Source organism: Equus caballus, chromosome 16, assembly GCF_041296265.1.
Source record: "Equus caballus isolate H_3958 breed thoroughbred chromosome 16, TB-T2T, whole genome shotgun sequence".
NCBI lineage: Eukaryota > Metazoa > Chordata > Mammalia > Perissodactyla > Equidae > Equus > Equus caballus.
Genome location: NC_091699.1, coordinates 22,505,983 through 22,531,532, shown reverse-complemented (window position 1 = coordinate 22,531,532; position 25,550 = coordinate 22,505,983). Strand labels below are relative to the sequence as shown.

General features: G+C 39.1%; 1 long non-coding RNA gene across 1 annotated transcript; it reads right to left on the bottom strand.

Annotated features, from left to right (window-relative positions):
- Positions 1–478: 478 nt before the first annotated feature.
- LOC138918199 (uncharacterized) lies at positions 479–3,484 on the bottom strand. The gene is made up of 2 exons (XR_011427221.1): positions 3,363–3,484; positions 479–2,699 (listed from the first exon to the last, which is right to left on the bottom strand). It is a non-coding gene; the product is annotated as an uncharacterized lncRNA (long non-coding RNA).
- Positions 3,485–25,550: the final 22,066 nt, after the last annotated feature.

Below are 25,550 nucleotides of genomic sequence, written 5' to 3'. Positions count from 1 at the left end.
CAGCTCCAGGCTCCCGTCCCAGACCAACTTACTCCTCCATCCTGCATCCTCCCAGGTTACAAATCTGGAAGTCCTCTAAAAAGACTTTCCTCTTTCTTCTTTCCAGCTCACCTTGGGAACGCTCTCAGTTCTGAGCAGAGCTGTGATTTCGGAGATACCTATTGCTTTCCCAGGCTATGTTGAGAGGACCTGGCAGGTGGGGGAAGGAGGGAGGCATCAGCCATCTCTTCTGCTTGAGTTGCAAGCTCTAGTTCCCAGCAGCGTTTGTCTCTTAGGCTCTAGGTGAGAAAGAATCAGAATAGCTGACCTGCCAGCCTTCCCCTGGGGAGAGGTAAGCAATTAGCAGAGCGCCCTGAGAAGCACCAAGTAAAAACAATTTGTGTACCCCACTAGGCAAAATATGAACTGTGAGTGATTTGTGAGAAAGAGAAAATTATATGGATTCTGCTTTAAGATTAAAACATGAGTCAAGAAACAATTTTTAAAAGATATTTTAGTTTATTCCTAATATCCTTTTGCTTGTATGAATTTGGGAATTTTTTTCCTTTTGAACTATTTTGAACAGAATTAAATTACAAGTGCTATGATTATTTATTATGATCTGGAAACTTCCATTTATTGAGACAAGAATAAAATTTTTTTTGGTTTTAAAAAATTTTGAAACAACATTCAGTTAGAAAATATAATGAAAGGAAATCTTTTTGTATTCGCAATAAAAAGATTAAATACCTATGAATAAAGTTAACAAGAAGTCAGCAAGAGCTAGATGAAGAAGACTTTTAAAGCTACGAGGGTCAAAAAGAAGACTTGAACAAAGGGAGGGACAGCCATGTTTTTAGATAAAAAGATTACCAAAAAAGTCAATTCTCTCATATTATCCATAAATGTAAAAAAAAAAATTTTAATTAAAAAAAAGATTTTTTTTAAACTATCCAAGCTGATAACATTAATATGGAAAAATAAACAAGCAAGAGTATGAAGGGAAATCCTGACAAATAAAAACGGGGTTGCCTAGCCGTAATAGATATTAAAATATAAAGCTACAATACTTGAAAGAGCACTGTACATGAATAGACAGGTAGCTCAATTTAGCATATGATGAAGAAATTTAATATATGATAAAATGGCCTCTCTTACCAGCAAAAGATCTGCCCTCTGGGGATGTGAAATTAAAGTTGGATCCAAACCTTACACCTTTCACCATGATAAATTCCAGATGGATTAACATTTTTAGAAATAAAGAAAGAGAAAGAAAGTCCTGAGCATGCCAGAATAAATTGTTAGATAATCTTTTATATAATCTTGGAGTGCTGGAGGCCCTTTGAAGTATAGAATAAAAGCCACAATCCATAAAAGATTGATTTATACATAAAATTAAACATTTCTATATGGCAAACAACAACAAAACATTGTCAAAGTTGAAGGACAGACAACAAATGTTTAAAAAATTGCAATTCATATAACAGATAAAGGATTCCTGCAAATTATTAAGAAAAAGATCAACATTTCAATTTAAAAAAAGACAGTTTACAGAAAAAGAAATAAATGGGAAAAAAACTTCTGGTTCTCTCATAATAAGGTATCATTTTCACCCAATAAACTGGGAAAGATCAAGTGAAATTCACTGTTGGAGAAAGCATGGTCTAACAGGCACTCCAATTTTACTGCTGAAAGTTTAAATTGATACAATATCATCACAAGCAATTTGACAATATGTATCAAAATTATAAATGGACATATATTTTGATGCAGCAATTCCACTTTCAGGAATTTATCCTGCATGTGTGCTTGAGCAAGTGTGAAATAATGTGGGTACTAACTTATTTAATACAAAACTTTTTTTTTTTTGGTGAAGAAGATTGTCCCTGAGCTAACATCTGTTCCAGTCTTCCTCTATTTGAATGTGGGGCACCACCACAACATGGCTTGATGAGTGGTGTGTAGGCCCATGCCTGTGATCTGAACCTGTGAACCCTGGGCCACTGAAGTGAAGTGTGAGAAGTTAACCACTATGCCACCAGGTCAGCCCCAATATGTAACTTCTTGTAATAGCAAAAGATTAGAAACATTCTAAATGCTTATCAATAGGAGATTTGTTAAATAAACTGTGCTACATCTATACAATGGAATATTATGCAGCTGTTAAAAAGTATGAGGAAGCTCTTTATGTACTAATGTGAAATGATTTCCGTAATCTATTGCAAAATAAAAGGTAAACAAGAAACTAGTCATCAGTTATTTCCAGAAAAGAGACAACTGGGGCAGAGATTTTCACTGCATATCCCTTTATCTTTGGAAATGTGAACCCTGCGAGTGTATTACTTGGTCCAGAAATAAATAAATAAGATAAAAAAAAATAAAAGCTTTTGCTACTTTGATCATTTTTATGTAAACAGTTCAGTATGTGATTTGGTATTTTGACAATCTTGCTATAGTGAATAGCTATAGATCTTTCAGGACTTTCATATTATCTTTGTTTTTATAGAGTTGTGTTTTAAATATAAATTCTCCAAGCAAGGAGGATACCAAATAAAGCATAATTTTTCCAGATGTGTAATTTGCCACTGTGATAATACCTGATTTAATTCTTCAGGTTAGAGGTGGTAGGCAGAATTCTGAGATGACCCCCAAGTTCACTTAGTTTTCTTAGAACACAGCCACGTTCGTTTGTTTACATATTGTCCACAGCTTCTTTTGTGCTGTAAAGCAGAATAGAATAGTCAAGATGAGCACATGTATGCTCTGCAAAATCTACAATCTGTACTATGCGTCCCTTTTCAGGGAAAGTTTGCCAACCCCTGGCTTAACCCATTTTGAGTTGGGTCTTGATGAAGATTCTCGCCTTAACCAAACTCTATCTAGGTTCTTCTGAGCCCTTTCTCAACTGGGCCTCTACTTGGCCTAGAAAGACCTGAACAAAACACTAACGCAGTTTCTAACAGCTCAAAGCCCCATCCCTAGGATGACCTTCATCTCCCTTAAAGTGCCTGCCTGAGAAAACTCAAGGCTGCCAAGAGAATTTGTGGTAGTCCCCCCTTATCCACAGGGGACGCCTTCCAAGACCCCTGGTGGATGCCTGAAACCATGGATACTACCAAACCCTATATATACTATGTTTTTTTCCTTTACATACATAGCTATAATAAAGTTTAATTTATAAATTAGGCGCTGTACGAGATTAACAATAACTAATAATAAAATAGAACAATTATTACAAAATACTGTAATAAGTTATGTGAATGTGGTCTCTCTCTCTCTCAAAATATCTTATTGCCCTGTACTTCCCCTTCTTTTAGTGATGATATGAGATGATAAAATGCCTACGTGATGAGATGAAGTGAGGTGAGTGATATAGGCATTACCATGTAGCTTTAGGCTATTATTGACCTTCTGATCCGTCAGAAGGAGGATCATCTGCTTCAGGACTGCTGTACTGTTTGTTCCAGCTGACACCTGTAGATAGGGCTTCCGCCTTCCAGTCTCTGTGGGAGGGAAGGAGAGACAAGCTTTGACAAGCGCCAGTTAGCAAACCCAGATGGGTGTCACATGGACCAACCTCCCCTTCCCACTGTTTGTAATTTTCACTTCCCTGACTTTACTGAGACCCTGCTCACCCCTTCCCTACTTCTTCATTCTCTCTTTAAAACACCCAGTCACCTCTGTACAAATTGGACTTCAGTTCACAATGGACTTTTTTCCCTGTTGTAATAGTACATTACTGATTAAAATCTGTCCTCACCATTTTAACTAGTATCAGGCTTTATCTTTGACAGTATCCTGGGGTACATGCCACGTGTAATCCCCTCCCCTTGAAGTTGGGCAGGACCTGTGAATATAACGGGATATCACTCCCTTGATTAGCGTACATTATGAGATCCTCTTAGCAGATTGCAGACAGCCATTCTCCTCCTGGCCTTGAAGAAGTGAGGTGTCATATTGTGAGGGACCTGTGAGAAGCTCAGAACAGTGAAAGGCATCTAGGAGTTGAGAACAGCCTTGAGCCAACCGCCAGCAAAAAAAAACCAAGGACCTCAGTCCTACAGCTGCAAGGAACTAAATTCTGTTGACTTGGGAAACTCTGAGCAGAGGACCTTAAGCCTTGGCTGGACTCCTGACCCACAGAAGCTGTGCAGTTTTTTTAAGATTTAATTTTTTTTTAATTTTTCCTTTTTCTCCCCAAAATCCCCCACTACATGGTTGTATATTTTAGTTATGGGTCCTTCTAGTTGTGGCATGTGGGACACAGCCTCAGGATGGCTTGATGAGCAGTGCTAGGTCTGCGGCCAGGATCCGAACTGGTGAAACCCTAGGCCCCTGAAGCAGAGCGTAGGAACTTAACCACTGGCCGGCCCCTGTTTGTTTTTTTAAGCTGCTAAATTTGTGGTAATTTGTTACATAGCCATAGAAAACTAATGTGGATCATAATGTGGGTTGCCTGCCTAAAAGCAACCACTCACACACATCTCATCCTCTTTCCCAGTCTTGGGACGTGAATCAAGTCTCTCATCTTAGGAGGCATCTATAGAAGTTTTCCTTGCTCCTAAAAGAGGACGCAAGAAAGAGATTTCTGGCCTTTGGACACTTGTGTGAAGATATAATACTTTGAGCTGCTGTAGCCATGACTGGGAGGGGCCGAGACTGAGGACATGGCCAGCACAAAGCTGAGCAGAACAGAGGAGATAGAAAGAATCTAGATCCTCGATTAAGTTGTGGAGCTGCTGAACTAACCAACCCAGAAGTTAACTCTCCCCTGGACCTTATTGTTACTTATAAGGTAATAAATTCACTTACTGTTTAAACCAGGGGTCAGAGAACTACAAATCCAGCTCATTGCCTGTTTTTATAAATAAAGTTTTATTAGAACACAGCCCCGCCCATTTGTTTGCATAACGTCTATGGCTGCTTTCATGCTACAACAGAGTTGAGGAGTTGGGACAAGAAGATACCTGACCCAAAAAACCTAAAGTCTTCGCTATTTGACTCCATATGGGAAAAGTTTGCCAACCCCTGGTTTAAACCATTTTGGGTTGGCTCTCCTGTTACTGGCAGCTTAGAAACATTCACACAATTTTGACCTCTTTCATTCTGATGAAAAGTGAGGCAACCCTAAACTGAAACTGATAATAATGACTATGCATGTTTTTAAGTAAACCTTCATTGAATTCTATCACACATATGTAAAAGTTTACAAATCCTTATTGTACAGCTCAATGAATTTTCACAAAGCAAATATCTTGTATAGTCATCACCAAACCCCCAAAGCTCCCTTGTGCCCGCTTCAGTCACTATATCCCCCTCAAGGTTACCCACTGTTCAGACTCCTATCAGAATAGATCTCCATAGACTGATTTGACTGTTTATAATCTTCACATAAATGGATTCACAGTATATGTCCTTTCGTGTCTGGCTTCTTTCACTCAGCGTTTTGTTTGTGAAGTTCACCTATGTTGTATGCAGCAGTAGTTATTTTTCTCATTGCTATGTAATATCCCATTGTATGAGTATGTCACAATTTATCCATTCTACAGTTGAGTTGTTCCCCTTTTTTGACTATTATGAACAGCACTGCCGTGAATAATGTTTTTGCTGCATGTATATACACCTTTATATATAAGTTATATATATGTATATAAGTTAGATATACATGTGTAAATAACATATATACACTGTTGGAGTGGAATTATGGGTCATTCATGCGTGATTTTTATTATGGATCTGCAAGTGATTCAGTGTCAAAAAGCACATAGTTTCACCGAATAAAAATTTGGTCTTGTTCCCATTTTACATTCACATCAAGATTAATTTAGCAGAGTACCAGGCTCAAAAGATCGCACACAACCAGATGCATAACTAATTAATTGAAAAGTTAAAACAATCACCAACAAGCTGATTTCCCCTCCACAACCTGCACCATGACTTTAAGGAAGTTTCAAGCTGCCTGCTTAGAGGCTAATTGTTTAAGCAGCTGAATTCACATCGATGCTTCCTTTGGAACGTTGGGAAGGCTCAGATGGCCTTGGCATGTTGCTAAGTCACAGAGGTGCATTTTCTGGGACATGTTCCTCACTTTGAGGAAAAAGTGATGAAAAGTTATAGATGGATGGTGTGGCAGGGAGCCTCAGTAACTGAGAGCTCCAAAAACTAAGAAAGGCAGAATTGCAGCAGTCGAGTTCCACTGACTTCCTACTTAGCAACCCTGTTGGAAGAAAAGCCACAGAAAATCAAGATTTCATTAGAGGCACTTTCTCCTATTCCAGCCACCTCTGACTGTTAACTTCTGCCTTGTTGTTCCCTTCTTCACTCAGGCAGCATTCTCCAAGGGCCTGAAAACAGTTTATCTCCGTTTTCTTTCCAAGCAGTACCCAAGGAGTGCATGCATAGCATAGCATAGCACGGTCTTAGAGAAATTGGGAAATTCAAGAGAACCGTGAAAGAGTCTACAAGGGTAATAAGGAGACCGATTATTAGGCAGGCACATTTGATTGAAGTTCTTTTTCCACTCACCAGTTCTTATCAGACCAGTAGAGAAGATTCAATCCGATAATTATGAAGATGAGTCATCAGCGGCCACAGAGTTCTAGGGTCAAATTCAGGGCTCTGTGGTTTTGAGCTGCTGTCCTCCTAATAAGACAGCAAACTGCAAATTGGACTATTTTGGCCTATCTCTTCTGTGTCGCCAACTATAAGGTAAAGATTTCTTTAAGAAAGAAAGACAGAGAGAGCACAAGTGAGGGGAAGGAAGGAGGAGTAGGAAGAGAAGGAGAGGAGGAGGAGGTGGGGAAGAGAGAGAGAGAGAGAGAGAAGGATACAAAGGCATGCGTTGTAGGCAGGATCCTGAGAAATATTTCACCACACACATTTTCCACAGCAGAGCAGAGCATGTCTTCTATCCCCACTGCTCTGTTCCAAGTGTGGTGTGGGCATATCTCAGGGTTGGTTCTTCAACTTTCTTAAGAAACTGAAGTATCTCCCTCAGTCTCCAAGGGCCAATGACAGACTGCTAGCCACCAGGCAGCCCTTGGGTTGTAGACCCTGCCAGAGTCCCTTTCCAGAAAAGGTTACAAAAGTCTGAAGAGAAAAGAAGGTGGAGAAAGGGATTTTTCCCTCTCCACCTTCATAGCAAAATCATACCCAGGAGAATTGGGCAGAATATTCCAAGCTTTGGAAGCACAGATACAACAGCCATAGTTGGTCACCGTGTCTAGGGAAGTGCTGTCCGATTTTCAATATTCTTTCCCACCATTAAACCAAAACCAATTGTGTCCTAATTTTAATTTGGAGAAGACCATCACGGAAGTCTACTGGTAGTTTATGGGTACCTTTATCAATCTGTCGGCTCTGTATCATCTATCGAGAATCATTTCTGTTTTGCAAAGCTCTTGGCTCTTAGAAGCTATAAACAGCATCCTATTTTAATTTTGAAAATCTCATTTTTTTTCACCCAACTCTTGAAAGAGAACTTTTCCTTCCTCGGTTTCCAGGAGCACTTATCTTGAAAGCTTGCTGCAGACATTTATAACTCTTCGTCACTCTCCTATGAGGTGGCTAAGGTCTGTTATCCCCATTTTATTGCTGAGGGAATTGAGATAGTGAGAACTTGAATGCTTCACCGAAGGTCACACACTGAGTCAGGGGCAAACTCAGAGGCAGAACTCGGTGTTCTTGGCAGCCTCACCAACCTCGGCTACCCCGCCTGTGTTTGACCTGCGTTGAAAATAGGGTTTTGAAGAATTCTGATGAGTAGATCGAAACTCTGCAGTGCTTTAGTTGTTAATGGTGACTTAGTAATTGCATATATTAATGTTATTCATTGACTTACAGCCAGAAGCCATTCATTTACTAGATGCACAGACTAAGAGGGACTATTTTCCTCATTTTTCACTGGTTATAATAAAACACTTCTCTGTAACCGTATGAGACGATGGTTACATCAGACACCATTAGAGCGTGAATGCTTGCCCTTTTGGCCTCTAAGAGAATTTGGCCTCTAAGAGAATGAATCTCTTGCTTCCATGCAAACTCCTTATCATGGCCTTATGTCACTTTTTTGCCTGGGAGGCCACCCTCCAGCCAGCCAGGTGCTTCTAAAAGTGAACCAGCCACCGGTTCCAGAACACACCCCTGCATTCCCGCCTCTCCGACCCCCTCGTCACTCCACCCACCTCTATCCTTCAAAATCTCTTGTTATCTTCAAGGTTCATCTTAAGAATCACCTCCCTAATAAGCCACTCCCTGTTTCCCCACCAACCCTGGTGTGTCTTCCTTTGAAGCCCTTATCTGTCAACATCTTCTTTTATAGTCTAGCTTACTAGTCCTATGCCCCTTATGTCTAGGTTATAAACTACTTATAGGCAGGGAAGGTTTTACTCATCTTTGCACAGCCTGAGCCGGAAAATGCAGTTACAACAGGGGTGGACAAACTTTCTGCAAAGGACTGGGTGGTAAATATTTTAGGCTTTGCCAGCCACAAACCGTTGCTGTTAATTCTTCTTTGCTTTCTTTGTTACAACCCTTTAAAAATATAAAAACCATCCTTAGCTCCCAGGTCAGCTGGGGCTGGATTTGGCCCTTGGGCCTATAGTTTGCCTGACCCCTGACTTACTAAATATTTCTTGGATTGTCATCCATCGTCTTGAGTTATGTTGGAAATTACTTATTTCATATTTATAGAAATTTTATCATAACTGATGACTTTTGTACTGGTTTAAAAATAACAGTATTTATAATGGAGAATGCTTTCTTCTATTTTTCTAATATTGTGAAAGATCAGCTGTGGCACACAGCCCAAATACATTGTATACTCTTAACTTTTTGTACTTTTAAAAGAGATCCCAAAGCATCTGGGTCCCACAGATACATAGTATCTGAATTTATTTTATTTTAGAAGTCCAAACAGTTAAAACATGGGTGAAACTCAGCATTTATGTATGTGGAAGTATGACCGTGCAAAATCCATGCATGCATCTTTTTGAGTCATTAAAGGGCCCAATTCCATCACCTTTACTAAAGGTTCCACCGGAACTATTGAGGCCTCCTGGCTTTTTTAGGACATGGGATAATAAAACTAGCCCTGCCTCCTGATAGGATTGTTTTTTTAAGGTGTTGCAAAACGTTTCATTTGTCCTGTCAATGATTGCTCTGAAGCAGGATCTTGGACAAGTTAATATTTATAATGCCTGAAACTCTAGAAAGAAGGACAAAGAAGTGGTTGCTTTCAAGTCTCACTGACCTGGGCTACCGTTTAGTGCCCAGACAATGCCATCCCCACCACCTCCCTGGCCCCAGGAATACTGGAAAGTAATAAGCATTAAATGTTTAGTCATTTCCTGCATCACGTTTGTCAGACATCATAGCCTTCCCCTATTAACATATCTAACTGAGTTATAGTTCAAACAGCCGGTTTCCATATCAGCAGCTGTTAGGTTTAATAGCTTTTTAGCAAAGGTGCCATAGGGAGCCTTTCGGAAAACCTCATGTTAATACTCAAGCCTGTTTTCCTGAGCAGTTCCAGCTGAGAGTAGCGTTGACGCCTATTGCTGATAATTTGCCAGAGTGTGCGATTTGTAAAACTCTCGCGGATGACATTGTCTTAAAGATGTCACGTCTGAAAACCTCTGAACTTCAGTGAAATTTCAGCGTGTGTTGAAGGGCGTGTGATGATTTTATTAGTACGCAGAAGGTTAGTCCACCTTGGGAGAGCGCACACACACTGTAATGGGTTGTTGCTCTGCCTACATGAGAGAAAGACAGACAGGAGTACAGTAATCCCAGCCTTGAAGACAGCGTTAATTACGGCATGTTGACCCCTCCCTTTTGACAGGGAAAGCCATGTTTCAAATAGAAAGTTCCATTAGCTGGGTGACCAATTAAGGATTCGGAAAACAGCAAGAAGGAAGGTATAAAACTTATTTGTAGACATACTCTTTAAAATCAGAGCTATTTAACACATAATAAGAATATACGGTCTAACACAGTAGAGAATTTTATTAAAAATAATCTTGTGCTGTAAAAGTGAAGCTGATATATGACAAACTTTTAAGATATTTTTGTCTCATTAAAAGACAGTGGGTTTTCATGCTAGAAATAACCATAATTTTAAAAAATATATTTTATATTTAGAAAATGTCATTTCCTATATCTTAGATGGCTCTTGGAGGTGGAAAAATAAAACAAACTGAAATTGTGCTGAATTAATTGTACTTTCTAAACTTTGAACAACCCCGGTGAATCACTATTTTCTGCTCTGTTGATTATCTTTTGCTATATGTTTGTTTCATATGTTTTGGAAGTAAGTGAGAAGAAATAATAGAAAATGTGTTGTCTCTTGGTTTTTAATTCTTAGCCTGGATGTTTTGGATTCAGAGTCTATCAAGTTGAATCCTATGAAATTGCTACTTATGTTGGTCAAAAATCATCAAATATTGGCAATTTCATAAGTAGCTATTGGCTTCTACTTCGATGTTTCTTGTTTGTTGTGCCTGTGCTTCTGTCTTTGACCCTTGTCAATTGGCCATAAGTAAATGAGATAAAGTTTTAATTACAGGATAAAAATTTATTCTTGCATAATAGACGGGATAATAGACATTAATAGGTAATACATAAAAGATAGAAAATATGTAGAGGATAGATAGTAGACAGATAGTAAGAATAGATAATAATCATACATGATAGACAGAATTTCTGGCTCCAAGCATTGTGCACCTACAAAAAAGCATTTTATCCCTTCCAATCTTTTGAAAAAAATAATAGAAACTTTCTCTTTTTCAAAGTAAAGCACCCTATTACGAGCATTCTTTCAACCTACCCCAAATCAGGGATTTTGAAGTCTTCCATTTCTTTCCTCTATGAGCTGATTGTAGTGATAATAATAGTTAACATTTATTGAATATCTACTAAGTGCCAGTTTCTGTAATGAAGTCTTTATGTTTTCTCATTTCCTCCTCAAAACAACTCTATGAGGTAAGTATTATAATCCCCATTTTACAGATGAAATTTTGGGAGAGCAAGACACCTCGAAACTTGTTTTTGAGCCTACATCGTATTTGATTAAGTGAGGAAAGATGGGAGAGATGGAGAAAAATTTAGCCAGTCCATCTGCATATCCTTATGTCAAATAAACACAGCCTTGGTATCAAAATTGGGAAATCGCTATTGACGTGGTTTGGTAGCAAATTATACTTCTTATCCCTGAATTTGAAATTTAAAATCTTACTTTAGGGCACAGCGATATGACCTCAGAACTTAATTAACCTCTCAGTACATCATTATCCTTATCTATAAAATAACATAAGATTATCTACCTCATAGAGGCATTGAGATTTCCACGGATACTTGACATCTTCAGATGAAGATGCATACAAAGTAGTGTAACCTATTCCGAAACAGGAGAGAGTCATTCTTTGGTTATTCTGCTCTCATAATAATCGCTATCTCTCCTTTGTAAGTTTGCGGCAACAGATGGACAAGAGAAAAATTAGAATGTGTAGAAAACATTCTGATAGATAGCAATTTTATGGATGTATAGTTTCTTTTCTTAAACTGTACTGTTCAACAAAAGTCTTTCGAATATGAGACATTTTTAAAGGTATGCAGGATTTTAGTAATTTATAGCCCCTGTACATCCTCCACATTCGATATTACAAAGAATAGGAAAGAAAAACAGACAGAATCACTGCCACTCTCCAAAGAGCATATATTCATGAAAAGCTTGCTACAAAACCTAATCAGAAACCGATTTACTTCCCTGAAGATTGCACATGAGTCAACAGTGAGCTAGACAATGTTGTTTTAATTCTCCAACTTGCAGAATTATCCAAAGGAAAGAGAGCTGATTTTTTTTAATGATAGCTAAAGACATCTTTGAAGACAGTTGAATCTGGGTTGGCAAGGCAAAAAGTCAAACAGCAGATCAAAACAAGAGAAGAAAACTGTGACTAAAATAAAAGTGATGATATGTTCATGTAATTCAAACATTCAAGTCTGTGGAAGTGAATTAAAGAATTTTCTCTGAAAGGTTCTGGTAATTTCTCACCAGTTGTTAGATAGACCAAATAGTTTAAAACAAACAATTTGTAAATGTTGAATTAAGGTCCTGATTTTGAAACATTATTAGTAAGGCAGATGGTGACAAAAAATTGTCACAAAGTAATGGTTATAGACATAGCCAAATCAAGCCGTCCAACTGGTGTCGCCCATTCTGTGCCTGCTTTGCAGGTCTCAGTCTCACCTCCCTGGCACACCCATTGTCCTCCCATTTCACAGTTCTTTCTTCCAGCAGGGAGTGAGGTTGCTTATATAACACAGCTGTCAAAAAGGAACACCTGAAGAGAGAAGAAAATCCAAGAGATAGGATGCAAGGACAAAGACCTGTTCCTAAAATTCCATGACCACTCGTACCCTTCACGTTCACAACCTCAACTCCAGTTTAGAGAAGCACTTCTCGTGAAAACATTATTTTACAATGATTTAAGCACTTGTCTTTTCCAAATTAGCTAACTCACTTTTCTTCAGATTTGCTAGTTTACAAAAGAGTATAATTGATTAGTGATAAAACAGACTTGACTAATGAGTGAGCTCTGGGAGTAGGCTTCTGGGCATCTGAGAAGCATTTAACTCATACAAATAAGTTGGAACAATGACTCCAGCTGGGAAAAGAACAGAGATGGAATAAGCAGTTGCCTCGGGCAGTGAATTACCAGGGGCAGCAGACTCTCCGAGTGACTTCCATGGGGGCAAACACAGCCCTTGAACTTGGATATTACCCACTTTGCTCCAGGTAGCAGCATCTGTAGATCGGGTACTCATTGGAGAAGTTAAGCAGCCACTCTACTGGGCTGAGTGGGTGGATGACAGATGGATGTTTGAAAAGTGAATATTCAGAGTTCAGGGTGCAATTTAATGCATTCACTAATATGGCTCCATAGGAGTATGCTACATTGGCTATAAGCCAAGCTTGCCGTCTGTCCTTCCCTCCAGCCCGGCACAGGCTGCTAAGTATAAATCAAATGACAATCACAGGTAGCAAAGATTTGCCTTTGCTCTGACTTCTAGAAAGTTTTTTTTTTTTTCCTTTTCTCTTTTTCCCCACTGCTGGCGACTGAGTTCGGCTATTGGGTATATATGTCCGGCAATTCATGAGATTTCCTTATCCATATTTTTTTTTCTTTCTCCAAACTCATTCCACTTTATTCTTGGATAGAGCATTTATTTGTATGCTCCAAATTCCTCTGTAGAAAGGGGCAAACAGACAAATACCTGAAATAGAGTATAGAAAGAATGTTAATATGATAGAGCATAAGATCTCAGAGTCTTTTGTCAAAGCAAAGACATCACTCATTTAAATCATTAACCCTGGAGACTCTATCTAGCTAAAACTTGAGCAAATACTCAAGTATTTAAGTTGCAGGACTTGTAAACTCAGGGAAAAGGAGAATTTAGGGAAGGTCTGAAGAAGAGAATGATTTGTTAGAGGGCCGTGATATTAATGCAAGTCCACAAGAAATGATTTTAATTTCCTTCATGAACTTCCCAGTCCCTCTTTGAGCATTTTTCTTTTCTTTAGCTCAAAAGCAAAAGAGTGCTGGAAACTGTTTTTAAAATGGGCCTCATTTGGCTGGATTGTTCATACCGATCTCTCTTGGCATTGTATATAATGTTTTATTACATTTGGGGCATCATTTTAAGAGGATGGTAGAATCCAGTGTTCATACAGAGCTTCGTCAGGCGGTCGTTGAATAAATCTAGCAAATCTTGTGGCCGTTTTAAACGTAATTCTGAATCTCTGTCCTGGAGGCTGACCTTCCCCGTTCTCAAGAAAGGGAAGCTCTACCTGTTGCTAATAGACTTGAGGAAATCACTCAGCGGCTCCTGGCTAACTGATCTTTAAACCGAGGGACATGAAATAGATATGAGAATGGGGCTGTAGCATTCACCCTCTGCTTTCACAATCATTAGCTCGTTTGATCTTCAGAGCAACCCCGAAAGGTAGGGGAGTAGTTTAACAGACAAGGAAATGGAGGCTCTGAGATTAAACAACATGTTTAAGATCTTAGAGCAATTAAAATAGAACACCTGAGACCAGAACAGAGTTCTAACTCCAGAGATCCGTTTTCTTGCGGTTTTAGCACAATACAGTTCTACTGGAATCTCCTACCTCACCTAATACAGGGAAGAAGAAAGACAGAAAAACATCCCTAGTGCCAACACTGCGGCGAACACCAGGCTGAACACACTACTCGTCTGGTCCCTTGAGGATTGACTTTTGATCTTGGAAAAGAATGTATAGTCTAACAATAGCAAGAGTCAGCTAAACTGACAGTTCTCGGGGCGTCACAGGTTTGGGGTGAGAATGGGTTGAACCAGCACTGCCTTACTTTAGGTGGGGCGCTCAGCAGCACTGCTAGCCCAGGTGGTTCCACACTGTAGCATATGTTCAACCTTTTAGTAAAGGCCACGGTCTGATTTAAAAACAAAATATCCAAAATTTCTATTATGAGCTTCCTAAATCCCCATTAAATGAAAATGCAGTATTTTCCTCACTCTCCTTCCTATGCTGACATTTTAAAATACCATTTTCCTATTTCATTTCCTATCTTTAGAGAGGAAACTATGTAACGCAGCAGAAAGAACCCCATTTGTAATTCAAGAAAACCGGGTCCTCAGCCTTGCTCAACTCAGCTCTGTGACTTTGGGCAAGTGACTTAACCTTTCGGGGCCTATTTCTGCACAGGAAATCTAGGGGTTTTCCTATCTCAGCTTTGAGATCTTGTCTAACTCTCAAATTCTATGATTCATTTCTAACTTAGGTTTCTCTTATTTAATGTTTGCTGTTTGTTCTGTTGGGTGTTAATTTACTCTCGGAAGCCTAGTTTAATTTCTAGCTGGTAATATTTTTATGATCACACTCTCCAATTAATCACTAGTAACAGGATCCCATCTCTGATGAACTCTGCTTTGTTCTTCAGCATAAACTTTATATCATTTATCATATTCTGACCAGTGGTCCAGGTATCCATGTGCTTGTCACCTGCATCAATTAGGATGAGAAGCGCCAACTCAAACTGCCTTAAACAATAAAAAGATCTACTGAGTCGTATAACTAAAATTAAGTAGCAGTGCAGGTTCAGGCAAAGTTTGATCAGTGTTCTCCATCCATTTCTCTGTGATTTTGTGGACTACTGATCTTCGTTTACAACTTTTATCCTCAGACAAACTGCAAGAGACTGCAGGGGTCTGGGCCTTGTATCTGTACTCAACAGGAGCTCTGGGAAGACTCCCCTACCGTCTATTCTCTGTTTTAGGAACCAACAAATTTGCCTTGGAACCCTCAGAAAACTTTTAGTGCTTCATTGGCCTAAACTGAGTCACACAATCATTTCTGAACCAAACACGGTGACTTGAAGAATATTAGTTCAGGCTTAGGCGGGGTGTCTGAGCCAATCATGGGTGAGAGGGTGGGGCTACAATGACAGGCTTAGACCAATCAGAACCCACCCCTGGAACTAAAGTCCAAGCCCTAAACTACATCATGACGTCATAATGGTGGAGGAGAGGAGGTAGGGAGTCAGTCTTACGGTTCCTTTACCTCCTGCCTGTTCAACTCTAAAAACGTGCTTTTTCTGACCCTCTGCATGCTGGGCACCCGGTTAATGCCTGTTCACTTGAATTGAATTCCAGGTAGTGATGCAGACAAACAAAACAGAGAACGACACCCCGTTCCCCTTCCCTCTTCCTCCCTATTCTATTCTTATAATGGCTGCTGTTCATGCTCCCTAACTTTTCCCACTATTTATATTTTACCCCTCTTATTTTTAGCCATAAGTTTTACTTAGTCTGAAGATAACCAAATATTTCCTGAATAATAAGTCTCTGAATATGCATATTCTCTAAATATGAATATAAGCCTATTTGCAAATCTAGCACTTACATTTAGAGTGTTGTTGGCAGGACTCTGAAAATCAGTTTTTCTTTTTTTTTTAATGGAAAAATGTACTACACCAGAAGGATTTATTTTCCACAAAGCAGAACGAACCTTTTTGATTTCAATGATTTTGATACTTCCATATACACTTACATACTCAGAAGTATTTGATAAATAAGTACAAATAACAAATTACTCGTTATATAATACTCTGCTACTAAAAATTGACTTTAGTACTGACAAGTCCACCTCGAGAAAGAGAAGAGGTTGTAGGAGAGGTGGATGTGCTTTTTCTTTCAACCCTGTCACCAACCAAGGCTGGAGCACCCGCGTTTACCCAGCCCCTCTCTCCCATTACTGCTCCTCATGCAGCCCTGGGCTCTCAGAAGGCTCAAAGGGTACTGGGGCCTGGCAGCGAGTAACACTGTTAAATGACAAAGAACAGGAAGCTCCCTGTCTATATGGGTTTAGTAGCACCCCTCTTCCAAAACAAGACCACAGCAACTGCTTAATCAGGGCTAGACATCAGGGAGTGCAAGACCCAGAGCCACCCAATTCAACAATTCGGTTTAGTCCTTTATGAGACTTTACTGAGCACATACTGTCTGTCAAGTTCAGCCTCATAAGATGTAGTCTCTGCCCTTGTGGAGGGGAGGTGGACGAGGAAACAGCCAGTTACAATCTGGCTGGGTAAAGTCGGCGGAAGAGGTAAGCCTAGGGTGCTGTGACAGTGCGTAAGAGGGGCACGGTGGGAGGGCTGCCTCATTGCCTTAACTCCAGGAGGCACCAGCCACTTAAAACACAGTGTGAATGGTGCCCCTGCAGGTGTGCAACATGGCAGCCTGGCCCATGCCCTGTCTCGGGCTCGTTGACAAAGGCTTCCCAATGGAAGGGATAGTTAAGCTGAGATTTGAAAGAAGGAAGGAGAGATCATTTGGACAATTCACACCAGGTTCAGAAGGGTGCGTGCACACACACACACTGTAAGCATCACCCAATCCTTTGAAATGTGGACAGCACGTCCTCAGGTGAGTAGATACAAAAGGAGCGCTCCCATCTTTGCCTCTCCTAGTGCTAGGTGAGATGAAGGATGTGGTTATGGGCTGCTTGGATGTATACAAGACTTGGGTCTTTTGGGTACTAGCTGGTACTTTGTCAGCAATAGTCATCCTGAGTCTCTGTTCATCTGCTAACACTGGAGAGTTTAGGGAAGAAGAGTCCAAGATCAGGGCATGTCTTGGGGTGTCTTAAGACAGATTGTCACTGTCAACAAAACAGTAATAGCTGACTGTATTAAATAGCTCATCCCTCCCCCTTTTTATAAAGTCTACTGAGCTTGTATTTGGAAGCCCAAACTACCCATAAAATAATAAAAGAAATGGATTAGTAAATATCAAAATAATTCTGTTTTCCGGATATGTGAACTTTGAGAAACTCACTTTCATAATTCAAGAACCCAACTCAATGCAGGTTTTAATAGAAGCAGTTGGATCTGAACAAAATCAAGTAAGTGGAACAATGTTCAGTACACACTGATGGATGTCTTGAATAACCTGAACTGGCAGATATGAAATGAGATCATAAAAATGTTGGCATTTTTAAAATGTGTTACTTACATCATTTTTGAAGCCAAACATTGTAATGCCATATCATTATTAGAAAATCTGGAATCAGATTAAATTTGATCACTGGTTATTATCATGTTTGTGACATAAGTCATAGTCCTGCTTATGTCTTTTTGGGTTTTGAAAATGGAACTGCCAGAGTTGGGCTCTTAGGATGCACACTTGAAAAGACAAATTATGGACCATGGAGTCATTTTCAGAACCATTCGCGAGAAAAGTGCTGACAGTTTCAGGAGCATCCCTAAAGAAAAGACAATTTTTATGGAATAAATTTTTCCCCTGGACGAATGCCTCCTTCGGTGTTTATTGGAACTTCCATAAGACTAGGTGAAGGCAATATTTTAGGCGAATAGTGTCAAAGTCATGTCCCTTGGGCTCATAGGGGTTCATTTCGGTTTTCATTTGTTTGTCTTTGTAACACTGTAAATCTGAAGAGGAAAATCTGAAGTCTCCGTTCTTCCCATACCACTGTAAAAGTTGAGCATTGTGGGGGCTGGCCCCGTGGCCGAGTGGTTACGTTCGCGCGCTTCGCTGCAGGCGGCCCAGTGTTTCGTCGGTTCGAATCCTGGGCGCGGACATGGCACCGCTCATCAGACCACGCTGAGGCAGCGTCCCACATGCCACAACTAGAGGAACCCACAACGAAGAATACACAACTATGTACCGGGGGGCTTTGGGGAGAAAAAGGAAAAAATAAAATCTTAAAAGAAAAAAAAAAAAAGTTGAGCATTGTGTCTAACATCTGAGTAAGGATTTTTCACTCCAAACTATGTGCCCAAGCAAATCGCTCTAATTTCACCACAGGTGTAAAAGTTCTGTTGTGGCCCTGTGACATCTAGACTGCCTTGATGACCACAGTAGTCTTGAGAATGAATACAAGCTCCTCATTTATCTCCGTCACTTTACCTTTTGAAAAAGAGAATTGTTTTAAAACCTTTATTTTTGCAAGATGAGCTTCTTTTCAGGCAGAAAATTTTGCTTACATTTACACAGGGCATTGATTGCAGGCATGCAGATATATGTGAACTTCTGCTCATCAATAAGTATAAAAATCCATTATTGTCCCCTCTTTACTCATATCCATCAACTCTCTGGTTAAGTACTCTGTTCTTACCACAGTACATCATCAAAGACATGGATAGTTACATTTTTTTCAATACCAAAGCCAGACTTGTTTGTTAGGTTTGCAAAATGATTTTGTTGTTAAAAATCACCGATGAAGGCTTATGTCAGAATGTCAACCTCGAAAGGTCATATTTGAAAAATTCATGCGAGCACTATCTACTTATGCCATTATTCATGTCAGACTGATAGCATTTTATAAATGGAAGGAAGCATAGTGATCATCAGGGCACTGGTGAGGAAATTCTTTGAAAGTATAACAATTGATACTGTTAGAAGAGATGAAGCAATGTTTATGAAACCACTAGATCCATGCAGTCTTCTGAAACCACTCATCTGAACCAAACAAAAGCATTTCGCATCTGTGTGCTTTTTAAACACTTACGGAAGGATAACGTGTATTGAAAGCTCCACATTCTAAGACTATGGTAAACCTCAGAAATGAATGGAAATCTTTAGCAGATTGTCTGTATCTTTCAGAAGTCTTTTCTACTTAACTGAGTCCCTTTATATCTTCCTAGGGCAGATATCTTGCTGGATATCCATATAGGAAATGTGAGCAATTATTGAGATTTTTTTCGCAAAAGTCTGACTGTAATTTTTTGGTATTGTAGATGCGACCATATGGATGTGGAGACAACTAAGATATTTAAATTCAGTTAGAGAATAATGAGTTCTAGTCTGTCTCCTTGGTATCAAGAGTCCAATCTATGGAAAGGATGAGGTTAGCATTCACATACACGTGCCTTACATGTGCACAAACCTACCAGAAACACAACAGCAGCAAAGTACACCATGAATGGCTCAGAAAACATGTCTGGCCTGAGATTGAATTTGCAAAAAAAGGAAAAAGAGATCTTTTTGACCTGGTCAGGGTTCTGACATTTATACAAGAGAAATCTTGTTATTTCTGTACTTTCCCTATAAGCTGTTATAATTTCTTAAGGAATTGATGACCAGACCAAGGATGCCAAGTGTATGAATTTACTAAAGCTGCCTAACAAAGCACCACAAACTGAGTGACTTAAACAACAGAAAGTTAGTGTCTCAGTTCTGGGGGCTGGAAGTCCAAGATCAAGGTGTCGACAAGGATGGTTCCTTCTGAAAGCTATGAAGGAGAATTTGTTCCAGGCCTCTTGCCTATTTTCTGGCAGTTTATTGGCAATCTCTGGCATTCCTAGGCTTGTAGATATGTCACCTCAATCTCTGCCTTCATCTTCACGTGGCATTCTCCCTGTGTCTGTGTCTCTATGTCCAAATATCCCCTTTTTATGGTGACATCAGTCACATTGGATTAAGCCCTACCCTAATGACCTCAATTTAACTTAATTAATTACATCTGCAACAACCCTATTGCCAAATAAGGTCACATTTTGAGGTACTGGGGGTTAGGACTTGACCATATGAGTTTGGGGGGGTGGGGCGGGGATACTATTCAACGCATAGGACTGAGAAAAAGTAACCTAGCTTCCCAACAATTTTCTTGGGTCATAGAGAATAAAAGAAAACAATACAAATAAAATAAAACATAATAAATAGTAAAACAAAATAAAAGGCCATTCATCAAAACTAGTATCCTGGTTTACAGGAATACTTATTGAGCACCTACATGGACATGGAGTAGGCATTTCCTAATCATGGGATTAATTTCTCATTATACATAAAGCAAAGATGGCAAAACATTAACAATTGATGAATCTAGGTAATTATTATTTGAGTTTCCTTGTATAATTCTTTCAACTCTCCTGTGTGTTTGAAATTTGGAAAGTTGGAAGAAATAGGGTTCAAGTTTCTGCTGGAATATTTCTATAACAAAAGTGAGAAAATGAAGTTCCCTAGGCAATAGTAGGGGTTAAATAAATAGTAGGAGTTAAATAAATGTTTGCTGATTTTGAATTCATGTGATCAATACTGCCTATCCTTCAATAGGGGATTGATTAAATATATTATGGCCCATCCATACAATGAAGAACTAAACAACCGTTTAGAAAAATAAGGAAATTATTTAAGTACTAATTTAGAAAGAACTCCAAGATAAAAAATGCAAGGTGCAGACCAGTGTACACAGGCTAACATTTATGTTAAAGTATATTTTCTTATACATGAATACACTATCTCTGCAAGAACGTGCAAAAACCTTTGTGCTGCATCTATGAAAACCCACAGCTAACATCATACCTAAAGGTGAAAGATAGAAAGCTTTCTTCCCCAGATCAAGATCAAGATAAAGGTGTCCACTCTCACCACTTCTATTCGACATTGTATTGGAAGTTCTAACTAGCGCAATTAGGCAAGAAAAAGAAGTCAAGAGGCATTGAGATTGGGAAGGAAGGAGTAAAACTATCTCTATTCACAGATAACCTGATCATATATATCGAAACTGCTAAAAATATCCACCAAAAAATCTATTAGAGCTAATAAATAAAATCAGCAAAGTTACAGAATATGAGATCAATATATAAAAATCAGTTGTATTTCCACTCACTAGCAGTGAACACTCATTAGGAAGGCTAAAAAAAAAAAAAAAACCCAGAAAATAACAAGTGTTGGAGAGGATGCAGAGAAATTGGAACCTTCATACATTGTTGGTGGGAATATGAAATGGCACAGCCACTGTGGAAAGCATCTTAGCAGTTCCTCAAAAAAGCTAAACATAGAGTTACCATGTGACCTAGCAATTCCACTCCTAGGAATATAGTACTCAAGAGAATCGAAAACATATGTCCACACAAAAACTTGTACGCAAACATTCACAGCAGTGTTATCCATAATAGCCAAAAAGAGGAAGTAACCCAAATAACCGTCAGTGGAAGAATGGACAAACAGAACGTGTTATATCCATACAATGGAATATTATTGAGCCACAAGAAGGAATGAAGTTCTGATACGTGCTACAGCATAGCATGTGTGGCAAATCCACAGAATATCAAGGAGATTAGTGGTTGTCAGGGAGAGGGGGAATTGGGATGTCTACAGGGTTTTGTTTTGGGGTAATGGAGATATTCTGGAATTAGATAGGGAAGATGGTTGCAAAACACTGTGAATATACTAAAAACCACTGAATTACACACTTTAAAATGGTTAAAATGGTGAATTTTATGTTTTTGAATGTTATTTGAATATTATTTTATGTTATTTGAATTTTATGCTATATAAATTTTATGTTATACTTCAATTAAAAATTAAAAAAAAATAAACTGGACCCCAGGAAGTGAACTGAATGGCTTGGGGACAAGAATAGGAGGGAAATATTTCACTATATACACTCTTGTCCCTTTTGAATTTTGTACCATGTGAATTTATAAAACACAAAAAACATTTAAAGATTAAAAAATAAATTGTTGGGCTTTAATTTTTACTAACAAAAGGTGGTAAATTCCAGATCTTGGACTTAATGGATAATTAAAGCAGATTTTAAAATTGCCTCCTTTGAGGGCTTTTAAAAATAGGGTAGCTTCTCTTCTGTCTAGGTGGATATGAATGTCTCTGCCTAAGGATCAGATCATCTCTCAAAAGCCCCCAGCCCCTTTCCATCCTAGATTCTAGAAGGTCAATACCTTTGAGAGGCCAGACTGAAATAGAGACCACACTCTTCTTTTTGTGGGAAGGTAAAATTCCCTTCCTCCAATCAATGACTAAGTATGGTCACGCATTATAAAGTTAACCACATTGACTTCTGCCATGCTGCTATGTGATGTGAATAGCAGGCTACCTCCACTGCCATCCATTCTTTCCTCAGCTGAGCTGGCTTCTGTGAATGAATTTTCGGAACCGGTAAGAAGCTTGATGAAAATACAGAAAACTAGACCAGACCCAGACCCACTGAATCAGAATCTCAGCATCCCTCTAGGCAGGACCCAAGAATGGGTATTTCAAACTACTGTCCTAGTAAAAAGAAGTATGTGTTAGAAGCAGGTGGAAGAGTTCAGAGGTGGGAGGCACCTTCCTTTGTTTTCTTATACCTAAAGTCTCTACCTCTATGTCAAGGAGTCAGCAATTTACAAGGGATCCTTTCCGGGACTTTGCCTCCTCGGGGCTTAAATGTCCTCATTTGAGGGAGCTAGTCCTTTGAGTGAAAGCAAGGTAAAATATTAAGCGAATATCAGTTACTAATGCCTCAGTATGAATTGAAAGTATGAGTTTGCTTTCAAACCCATTAACTGACTGCAAGGCTCTTAAAGGCCAGGCCATGGTAGACGTAAGTTTTAATGTGGAGTAAGACAGAGATAGGGTCAGCAAAGTGCTCATTGATTTTGATTGGCAAGCCAGAGAGATGTTCATGAATGCCCATGTGTGCATGGAGCAGGTGGGTGGTAGCGGTGAGTCTTGGGAAGTTTGAAGGAGTATTAGTGATGGATTCTCTGTGTAACAAACCCCCCTAAAACTTGGTGGCTTAAAGTAATGGTTTATTATTTCCCACAATTCTGTGGGTCATACTGTTCTTGCCTAAGCTCGCTCATATGGCTGCAGTCAGCAGGTGGCTGAGCTGGGGCGGGACTCCAGTGGACTCAGCTGGGGCAGCTGGAATGTCTGGGCCTTTCTCCTCTCGTGGTCTTTCATCCTACAATTCTTCATGGTATAGTGGTTGCAGGGCTGTGTTCCAAGAGGCAAAGACAGAAGCTGAAAGGCTTCTTGAGGCTCCTGAACTTGCATACTATCACTTCTGGTACATTCTTTTGGTCAGGGAAAGTCACTAAACCAGTCCAGACTCAAGGTGTGGGCAAATAGACTCTACCTTTTCATGACAGTAGCTGCAAAATATTTTTGCCGCGATTTTCAGTCTACCATAGGAGGTAAAAGGAAGACCCCAGACATTTACAGAAGAGGCTTCAAAGTTGGTGGGGCGGGAGGGGGAGAGAAGATTGCTAAGAGGACGTTCAAAGACATGAAGATAAACATTGCTTAATTCAAATCTTTTCTTTGGACCTGCCAACAGTGCATACCTCCTTAAATCCCAAGGAGAGAAGAGTCAGATGATACATTTCTCTGCCTTTCATTAAAGCTACAACAGTAGTTACCAGTAAAGAAATTTGAACTTTTATCAACTCCAAACTGGTTAAAATCACATACAATTTAGAATTAAAGTGCAAACAGAAATTACTAGCTGGTCAGGCGTAGGGATGGTCTCTTGAATAGAGTCTAAAGGTCTGCACTTACTAACAGTCATCATTTTGCCTCCATTTTTACACTGTGTTGTGCTTTTTACACATTCTATCACTTAATCTTTGTCCTATGACAAAGGTACCATTATGAGTCCCAGTTTATTAATGAAAACAAGGCTAAGGGAAACTAAGTGAGTTATTCAAGGTCATCTTAGCTAGTAATGGCAGAGTCAGCATTCAAATCTAGGTAGGTTGGCCCAGCTCCCATTCTTTTAACCATACATCATCCTGCATTTATAAGTGTTTGTTGTTGATGATGATAATGTAAGTGGCGATGATGGCTTTGGTCTTTCAAAAACCAAGATATACAATGGTTTTCCTTCTGCTTCTTGAAAAGAAATGACTGTGTAAAAAGAAAAAAGTCCAAAGAAATCAACACTATTCAAATTATTACCACTGGGCATTTTCCATGGGGATAAGGAAAACATTTATGGAGTGCTTCCTAGTTGGCAGGCAGTCACTGTTCTAAGTTCTTTTATATGTTGCCTTAAAAGACTTCTGTAAAATAGCTCTTCTTTTCCTAATCATACCCTGTAAAACTCAAATTAATTTGGAGATAGTTTTCAAAAACAGCCAAGCACAGGATTTTGACAAACCCTGGTCAACTTATCTCGTGAAGTCTTTCCCTCTACCATCGTATCCATCAGAACCTTTCAACTATTTGAGGAACAAATGCTTCTCTGAAAGTTCACAAAACAAATTCCTCAAATCCTTTATACCACCGAAAGTGAAATCTTCAGTAGTAATCTTTGGGATAACCAATTTACTTGGAAATAGACATGAAAGTTCAAGGAACAGAAATTATTTCACATCCTAAATCCTGCTTGGAAAAACTGAAGGAAATAAGAATTGTCCAGTTATCAGGAAAAACTTAAATAATTGTGGTTTTTAAAAAAAAATGGCTTTAAAGACTTTAATTCCCTTTAAAATAGAGAGATTTTTAATTGTCTTTCAATTACAAATGTGATTGTAATGTAATTACAAATTTAATTGAAATTAATTGAAGTCACATATTTAAATATTAAAAATTAATTTAAATTACAAATATAATTACCTCTTTCAAAATGTAATTGTCAAAGATAAAGCAAGGCACAGGTTTTCCCTCCCATTCTGCTCCGTTAAAAGTTTTCAACACTGGTCCAACAGAACACCTTTTATCTTCCAGAGAGCATGGAAGATGCACCAAGTCATGCAACCATCATCATAAATCAGTTTAAGCGCAGTTTCATCTCCCCTAAGAAGATCCCTCATGCCCACTTCCTGTTGATGTCTGTTCCCAGTCCTGGGGCAACCACTAATCTAATTTCTGTCTTCATAAATGTGTCCTGTCTGGATATTTCGTGTAAACACAATATGTTCTCACTTGTGTGTGGCTTCTTTCACTTAGCATAATGTTTCTGAGGTTCATCCATGATGTAGCATATATCAATTTGCTTCTATCAGTAGCTTGTTCTTTTTTGGTGCTGAAAAGTATTCCACTGTGTGGATGTGCCACAATGTGTCTATCCAGTCATCGGTTGATGGACATTTAGGTGTTTCCAGTTTGGGGCTATCATGAATAAAACTTCTATGAACATTTATGTGCACGTCTTTGTGTGGACACACGTTTTCATTTCTTTCGGGTAAATACCTAGGAGTACAATTGCTGGTCATATGGTAGTTTTATGTTTAATTTTTTGAAAAATTGCCAAACATTTTCCAAAGTGATGTGGCTGATTTTTG